At 37.3% G+C, this 9,263-nt stretch overlaps 1 non-coding gene across 1 annotated transcript; it reads left to right on the top strand.

Annotated features, from left to right (window-relative positions):
- Positions 1-3,207: 3,207 nt before the first annotated feature.
- TRNAT-UGU (transfer RNA threonine (anticodon UGU)) lies at positions 3,208-3,282 on the top strand. Its single transcript has one exon. It is a non-coding gene; the product is annotated as a tRNA-Thr (tRNA).
- The last annotated feature ends 5,981 nt before the right edge of the window (positions 3,283-9,263 follow it).

The raw sequence follows: 9,263 nt of genomic DNA, 5'->3' as shown, positions 1-9,263 counted from the left end.
TAAAGTTGTATGTATGAATAACATAATTATTATTTACATTTCTACAGTCTCATTATCATATTATTTACACTTCTTAATATTAAAAGAAAGAAATTCACTTCGAAGTACGTATATCAGAAACCATGCATTCCTTTTCGGTGCCATAATAAACTAAGCTTTTTTTTTACAATGTCGGAACTTTTCTAAAAAAAACTGCAGACTGAAGAGATAGGCACCAAAGCACTGACTCTTTACGGTAAGCAGGTGACTGACTATACAATGGAAGATAATCTTAATTGAAATTCAGCCCTGCTAGCAGACTGCGGCGTCATCGTGGTCAAATATCTTCGCAGGATTTTTTTTTTTTTGTAACTGGACAACTCTTGCATTATTTAGAGAGAGCGGTTCAATGTGCAGTTAGATTGTTTTGTAAAATGAACATTTTAAAATTACGTTCACGCATTTAAATATAAATCAAGTTCAGGAAAATATAGTCTTAATCATTTCTTCTTTCCAATCCGATTCAAGGGCATTTGTGCATCCCGAAGAAACTATTCGGAACGCCTGGACAAATGATATCATTCCGGGATTATCCCTGAAAGTCTGAGACGTAGCTATAGCACGACTAGGTTTGATCTGGCTATCAACATTCAATCTGCCATCACATGAAAAGCCACAACTTTATTAAATTAAGTCTATCTACGAACTTCTAACTTCTCTACATAAAATGAGCAGAAAATGTTTTTAAAAAATCTATTCTCAGTTTCACTTTCACTTTCACACCATATCGGGAACTTGAAATGAAATGGTAATATTAGCGCTATAAGTTCACAAGCAGCTACTCCGGGCAGAAATTACATGTAGCAGTCTAGAATTTGCGAAACGACATGAAGTTTCTGAGCATTTTCCACAGAAATTCCGAAACTATCAGGAAATTGCAGACATTCCGGGGAGAAAACTATTTCATCTCTGTAAGACAATTAGTTGTGGAGCTACGACTTTTTTGTACATTGCGCCAAATTTGAAAAGGCGGTACTTGAAAAGTTCCCTTCTGTAGATGTGAACACGGGGGAGGGGCTATCGTCCGCTAAGGGTTAAAGCGTACATAATATAACTAAAAACAGTTAAAAACATGATAATCACGATAGGTTTGGTTTGTGCTATTATCTCTGGCAAACATGCAGACAGTTCACATGCATTGATTGTTCTTTGTTGCTTAAGGAGTCTGTTGTGTTCCGTGATCAGTGTGTGTGTGTGTGTGTGTGTGTTTATTAGCTGTGCTATTGCTGTAACTTTACGGTGATTTCACCGTAAGTGATGCAAAGTATTGAAAATAACAAATGGCAAAGAAATGTCACGGTACGCAGAGACAGATGTTTGATTCCTGACAGAACTTCTTTAAGTTTATAGAAAAATGATTTTCACTTACGGCACCAGGTAACCTATCCTCCGAGTAAGCCAGACGGTACACCAACAATTTTCATTAAGATTGAACAGAAAAATTGCAACCGTTAGCGATTGATACAAGTAGACAGAACTAATATGACATCACGTCAAGGGCACCCGCAGGGAGGGGCCGGGGGGGCACTTGCCCCCCTGAAATTTCTGGAAAGAGTTAATGTAATTCGAATGTTGAAATTGTAGCGATATTTTATAACAAAAAATGATGTTTTCTGTGACTTACAGGCCGTAAGTTACAGCAACTATTTTTATTATTATTATTTGAAGTAGGGTTACATTTAAGCTTACAGTCTATTTTACACTAACTATCTAACTATAAAAAAAACAGCTTTTTGTCAGTATGCAGTTATGCAAATTGTATATGGATATACAGAATATGGAAATTATAAATGTATGAAATTGTTTAAAAAACATTAGTAATAAAAATAATAAAAGTTTATGTGAACCTGCCACCCCCCCCCCCCTGAGAAAAAATTCTGCAGGCGTACTTGCCTCACGTACTTACGAACATTCACATCCTGCAAATACTCCAACGTTACGTTATTTCTATTACAGTCTCGCATTGGTGTACTAGCTAAGCAAGTTCAGAAAGCGTAGGTTTTCTTGCACATTCAGCAACAAAGAACAAGTTGACACAGTATCCATAGCTAGTTTCATTCTCTTTCTTAACACAAGAATTGTTCTTAAGAAACTAAATTGCAGTGAGGCAATAGTGACAAAATCACAAAAATTTAGTTACTTTTGTGGACACCTTCTCAAGTAGAAACCAGCGAGTTGGATACAGTTTATTAGAACTCTTTGGAACTTGACATTATTTGAGGTAAATATCAATGGATTTAGTCATTAATTTAAAAAAGAGTAAAGTAGTGTTTCATCTATAGTTCTCCAAAAATTACGTTATTGTTTTAGCAAATTTAATCAACATCCAACTTTTGTCATTTTTTATCAACTTGCGCGGAAGGTAAGTTAGTATGAAATTGATTTTACTCAATATAAAATCATGAAACAAGTTCCTCGCACAACACAGGCATACTTATTAACCGTGTAATGAAACTTCTCATCTTCAGAACTCCTTGTCGTCTGTGCTGGGAGATGACAATGTTTTTACAAATGATTTTAGCTGTTTGAGAAGCAGGGGCCTTTTGAACTGTCTCTGAGGAAGTTCCTAGTGTCCCCTTAACTTTTTAATGTGTTGGTATGTTCTATGTAGGTCCTTTACAGTCTTGCACTTTTAACATTTCCTTGGGAGATCTTTACACCAATTTTTTTTTAACTCTAAGGTTAGGATTTCAGATGAGGGCCACATGTACCGATACACCCAGAGATTTTAACTCATTCATTCATTCATTAACGTTCATTTTTATGTAGGCTACGTACCAGGTCATGAGCTTATTGCAAGGTGAAAAATGGTTTACTTGATTCTTTTTGTTATTTAGATTTTTGGCTAATCGCGACGACGAGGATGCGTGATGATATGATTCGCTGCACTCTTTTACTTTGGGTTACAAATTCCAACACCGACTCGTCTACTTCGTTGATTTGGTGTCATGTAGTGTATTTGGTGTCTCCAGAGGTGTACAGTCACGTGGTACTTGCTAACCAATCAAATGAACGCTGAAAGCAGCAGGCAAGCATTTGTTGAATCTTCTGGACATGAACATCGTTATTTTTGCGTACAAGGTCAACTTGGTTGAACTTTATTCCCTTGGACAAGCCTGACACTGTTACGCACCTGCGCTAAACCTAGTGTCAACAAGTGCAGCGAGGGCCTCCCCCATGGCGCAGTGGTAGCGTCCTTGCCTTGTAATCAAGGGGTCCCGGGTTCGATACCCGGTGGAGGCACAAGTGGTTCGGATCCCACTTTAAACTGTAGGTCCAGTCCCGATTAGTCTTACTGTGCATAAAGTGGACTTAAAACAGCAACTCAAACAAGTGCAGCGAACTAGACGGGGATATTGGGTGGATGATGTATTTGTGAAAAGGAGATAATATCGTGAACTTAGATCAGAGGTGGCATAGAGGTATCAGTACTTCTATAAAATGTTCCTGCCCATTTTCTCATACAATCCCGTTCGTTGGACTTTGCCACCGAAGTTCCAGGGTTGGAGTCCTGGCTTTGGCGTTGTTTGTGACTGTCCCTTCATCAATACCATGTAATCATTACCCATCGTCGCAATTAGCCTACAGTGACAGAAAAGCTACGCTTGTTACGTACCTTCAAGTCTATTTAGCAATTTACCCCTCGCTCCTAATGCCATGAGCAAATGGCTCTGGCAATCACCAGTATTGGTAAGCAAAACTTCCTGTTTTACGTTAACAAAAGATTTATTGTTCGTGAAAGCACTTGAATTTCCAAACTTAAATACACACATCGGTATTGTTCTATGTATTTTCATACTACTGTTATCTTGTTCCTATGCTAGTGAGAGCTTGTTGATAAACCTATCGGTTTTCAAAATTATGGTGCCAGATTGGCATATGAAGGTTAGTCTTGTTGTCCATCTAATACTAGTTGCCTGTAACATCTTAAATATTAGACAAATTTTTTAAAAAAGAAAAAACTCAACATTCAAACTGAATAGCAGAGAACTATAATGTAATGTCCAGGCCATTACACGCTAAATAACAAAAATACGAACAAACATTTCTCACATAAAAACACAAAAGTGTATACAGTAAAAACACTTCTACGAGTCCGGGCATCAACCGCGCCAAGTGTATTTTCCAAAGTTTTATTTGGGCCCGACATCGCCTTACTGATTTCCAGAGCAATCGTTCAAAGTATTCTGTTTCTGTGAGAATTCCAGATCAAGAAATCGAATTTTAGGGTAGTAGGTGTCCTCAAAACATTGTTGATTTATTGCTCTACTTAGGCCATCCAATCTTTCCCGCCAATTCAATATAGTTAAAAGCTCGCATTTCCGAAGTGATGCCCTAATATTCCTACGAGATACGTTCTTAATCTCGAAAAAATGTAGCCCCCCCCCCACACACACACACACACATATATATGCAAATATCGAAAGAATTCTGAATTTCCAAAACCTAAGAAATTCCCCATTTCGCCCGCCATCTTGAAACGCTTTTACCGCTTAAAACGTGAAGTGTTGCTACAGTTATCGCAGTGGTGGCTGGTGGTCTGGGTTTATGGGTGCGCGCCTCGGCCTCGCGTCCAGCAGGAGTGTTGTTACCCCCACCCAATTATTCCCGCCCCTTTCTCCTAATCGTATTAGCAATCCAAGTCATGACGTACCTTTCGCTGATAATGAGACGATAGCAGAGTTATATTTGAGGAAAATTTATAAAAATAAGGTTTATTACAAATTCGAAATACTCCAGTGATTTCTTTAATCGATCACGAGAGAAGATGTGTTCTTTCGTGACCTATAGAAAATTCAGCATTCGACGACCTGACTAAATCACACATAGCGATCAATTGTTATGGTTCGTAAGGGATAATAATATCGCCAGTGTTTTCTGTAATTACCGTGTTTTAATAACGTATATTATCATTCTTCAATGTAAATATGTCCCATCAGAAACTCAAGTTTAATGCCACATAAACATCTCATCGTACGCCTAAGTTAATTACCATTTTTAATGTAGTTATTCACTTTAGTCATTGTCACGAGGATCCTCGAAACCCTATTGAAATGCAACTAGTTCTTGCCAGCACCTTTACAAAAATTATGTCAAATCTATGACATTATAGTACAAGTTACAGATTCTCATATGTACTGAATAACAAACTGGATTGACTGGTCTGTGACAAAAGTACAAGATTAAACTCTGATTATTTAAAATTTTCGTTGAACTTCCAAATACAAGTCAGAGCGGCTAAATGACACCAAATCCTATACGACAACATGAATGTTTTAAATTTAAACCGCTGACATTTTTTTACAATCTATTTTTACAGCACCTGTATCTACGTATTCCACTCATCGCATCTGGAACTTGTCGTCAAATACATTATTTCTTGCTTTATACTAAGCAAAGGCTCATTATTGCAATGCAACATTTTGTTTCCGGTTTCCCCCTCCCCTTCCTTTCCCGCCCTTCCAACATTCGGATTTCGATGCTATGCTCGGAACCGCGTGAGGCGAGACAGATCGAAATTTCCCTTTCTGAAAAAAAAATCCTCAATTGCAATGATGCGTTGGTTGTTCTAGACTCAGTCACACGTCAAGGAATGGAAAGATTGCAACACTACATGACGAAGAGGGAACTAACAGTGCATGCCCGTAAGTACTATGTATCAATTCTTGGTGCGAGGCAAGTCCGAGAGCCCACTGATCCAATCCATAAGAAGAGCCTTTCTGCTTTTTCTACCCGCCGTCGAACACAGCGCCACTTCGGTATGCACCTGTGTACACTTTCCAATCTTGTTCATGTACATTCGACGCGCGCTACTCATGTAGAAAAGCTGACGTAAGGAAGTAAATGGAAGATGATGTGACCCGGGAACATTTGATGTCTTGACGAAATTGCCTTCAATGAATAAATATAATAAAAATTAATTACATTACACATTTATTTGGGTGTGCACGTGTGAGTGTGCGAATAGGCAGCAGCCTATTTGGTCACAAAATAGGGTGCCTTTGCCCATATTTCAACCCCTATGCGCATCTGAAATCACACATTACTTTTCGCAAAGTTCTTATTAACAACTTTTAAGTAGTGATGCCCTAAAACTGTAGAAATTTTCGTAAAAAACAGGTAAGTATTTCTTCCACTATATTTTAATTTCAACTACAATCATGTCAAATAGGGCCTCCTGCTGGCCTAGTGGTAAGATCGTGGACTTGTAATCAATGGCCCACGGGTTCGATACGAGGTGGAGTCACATATAAAATTCACATTCTGAATTTTTGATTAAGTTATGTGTATTTACTAAACACCAGATAAATACAAGGAAGAAATAATATGAAGGTTTAAAATTTTACAAACAGAAACATTTTAGCAACGATAATATATTCTAATGCTCATTTATGAATACTTTGAGATGAAGTAGTTGCCCAACTACAAGGGGCTATAGTGTGTAAGCTTGCACATTTCATTGTGTTTGATCTCTCCTTTAGAAAATTTTATATTCGTAAACATAACGCCTGTCTACATAAGTAGCCATTTAATTGTAAAGAAACTTAATATTTACGTTATCTCGATTTTCTAATAATCTAGAATAATCGCGACGATGATGATGACTTGTAAACTGGTTAAATGAATGAAGGAACGAACACAATGTAACATAACTAATCCCTTAGCATCAACTAGTAAGTTAAAATTTGCTCAGAACGTACGCTGTATAGAAGCTCGATGTAACTTTATACCTTCATTTATTATTGTTAGTATTATGTCAGTACGCATATATTATTATTGGAGCATTAACACTTTGCTATTTTTGTCCAAACATGGTTAGATTTGCAAATCCACCTCTCTGTTGTGGATCTCAGTGGATACCTCATGAATCATTTCCCAATTACAGAGGAAAACCGCAGGATCAGATTGCGTACGGAATTTCATCGTGCGCGAAAATTATGAACAAAAATATTTACTGCAATTTGATCCGCTTTATATCCAAATCAATTAAGGTGCATGATGATAGTTGGAATACCCCAGAGATCCTTGTCTATGTTTTTCTTTATTTCAGAAGCATTAATTAAATTTTGAATGGGATTTATCAGCTAACAAGTATTGGAATGAAATGTTTATGACGGTGGTTGCAAAACATGTCACACTGAATAGAACTGAAGTTCACTTTAATGTCAGGGCCTGCTATAGGGCATACAATAAAAGCAAGGCCTGTATCCGAAAGTTATGAGAGATCTGAAACATACAGAGATTTTTGTTCCTTAGTTAGAAGTACAGGTGTCCTCTATAATCACAAAATAAACATTATTACACTTAATAAACAATTAATTTTGTACAATTCGTATTACTACCTCAATAAGTAGAGTGACCTGTATATTGACCTGAAAACGGGACATCATAAGCAGGTCAGTTTATCCCCTACTTAAAAATCAGTTAAGCTTAATTATAACATGAATGTCATTATTATTACTACTGATTTATTGAATTGGTGTTTTAAGTCCACTTTGTGCACAGTAAGGCTAATCGGGACTGGACCTACAGTTTAAAGTGGGATCCGAACCATTACATGCCTCCACCGGGTATCGAACCTGGGACCCCTTGATTACAAGTCGACGACGTTAGCACTGCACCATCGGGAAGGCATATATTATTACTATTATTCATTAATGTATGGATCACGTGAATGATACATCATAAACATAAATGAAATAATAATTATTATAATCCCGGTATGGCTTACATAGTGTTTTGTTTCTCTTCTCTTCCGATAACCCTTTGGTGTTAGTCGTACGCTGAAGAATTTATCAGAACAACCAATCTTCTTGAGAACAGCTTTATTTTCACCAACGGTTCATAAAACTCCCCGAAAAAACGTACCCCACATATCTGGCATACAACACGAGATTTGTCTTTTGAATTTGCGTCAAGACGCAGGAATTTGAATTATTTTTACATGTCCGTAGTGAAACTACATGTATGCTTCTTGACCATGCTTATTCACTGCTCTACAAATAACGGAACACACTCAAAACAATACAACCAGTGACGCGAGCTAACAGTAAAGTACTATCTGCTGAAACGTTCCCGACAACAATGAAACATTTTGATTGTTATGAAGGGTTTGAAACGCAGTTCAGCTGTTTCACCATGACGCTAGTTTAAAAATTGCATCAACATTTTTTTAGAATGAAATGTCTCAATTTAGACTTGATTTTCAAGCTAACTCCTAGACTTTTATAAAACGGGACAAACCGTGTTTTTTAAATAACATCAACGGGACGACCGGGACACACCTCTAAAACGGGACTGTCCCGGTCAAAACGGGACGTATGGTCTGGTCACCCTAGCAATAAGCAGAACATGTTTATAGTTTAAAAACCAAGAATTATGGGACGCCACTGAAAGTTTATAAATTATTGTACCTTTTAATTTCCGATGCGACGCTCATTATCAGGGAACGGATATATATGTAGTAAAAATGTGCTAAATATTTAAATACATAGTTATTTTCACCAAAATATGGAGTGAAATGTGGACTTAAAATTGTAAAAAAAAAAACCTTTCTTAATCATATAAGACAGCACGAGCTACATAAAATACAGTCTCAGCATTGTAACTATTACAGGGATTGTCTTGAAGAGAAACAAGAAGCAAATCCCGTACATGTGCCACAAAATAATCGCGCTTTTGGCACTGCTGTAGGGTGCGCAATCCAGTCCCTGGATGTAGCGAGGGTGGGGTTAGGAATGGGCTGCTCGACTTCGTAGACTCTTCCAACGTTGCTAAAATAACATTTATAACAAGCAGGAGTGGATGCTTGAGCCTTCATTCTCCATTGTTGACAACAATTGTAAATCAACAGGAATTTCAAAATTTATTCAGATGACAGAAAACTCGTAAACTTTCGTTTGTTTAACGCCCGCCCCTTCGGACTTGGTCAGTTATTCTGAAATAATTCACCCAACGCTTTCGGTCACACGGGGAAATGTATTTATTGCCTGAATATGGAGTATATGTTGAGATATGTTATGAAATATGGAAATCTGTAAAAATAACTAAAATATGTAAAATATGAGCCCAAACCTAATATATGTACAAATATGGAAAATGAAAATTGAATTTTTCGAGTCTACATGCAGTAATGCGATTTCAAACAGTTTAAATGTATCTTTCGGTGTACCACAGGGATCTATTCTAGGTCCTAAACTGTTTAACATGTTTGTGAATGACAT

This window comes from Lepisma saccharinum, chromosome 1, assembly GCF_977018435.1.
Source record: "Lepisma saccharinum chromosome 1, izLepSacc3.1, whole genome shotgun sequence".
Classification (NCBI taxonomy): domain Eukaryota; kingdom Metazoa; phylum Arthropoda; class Insecta; order Zygentoma; family Lepismatidae; genus Lepisma; species Lepisma saccharinum.
This window is presented reverse-complemented; position numbering and strand designations above follow the sequence as displayed.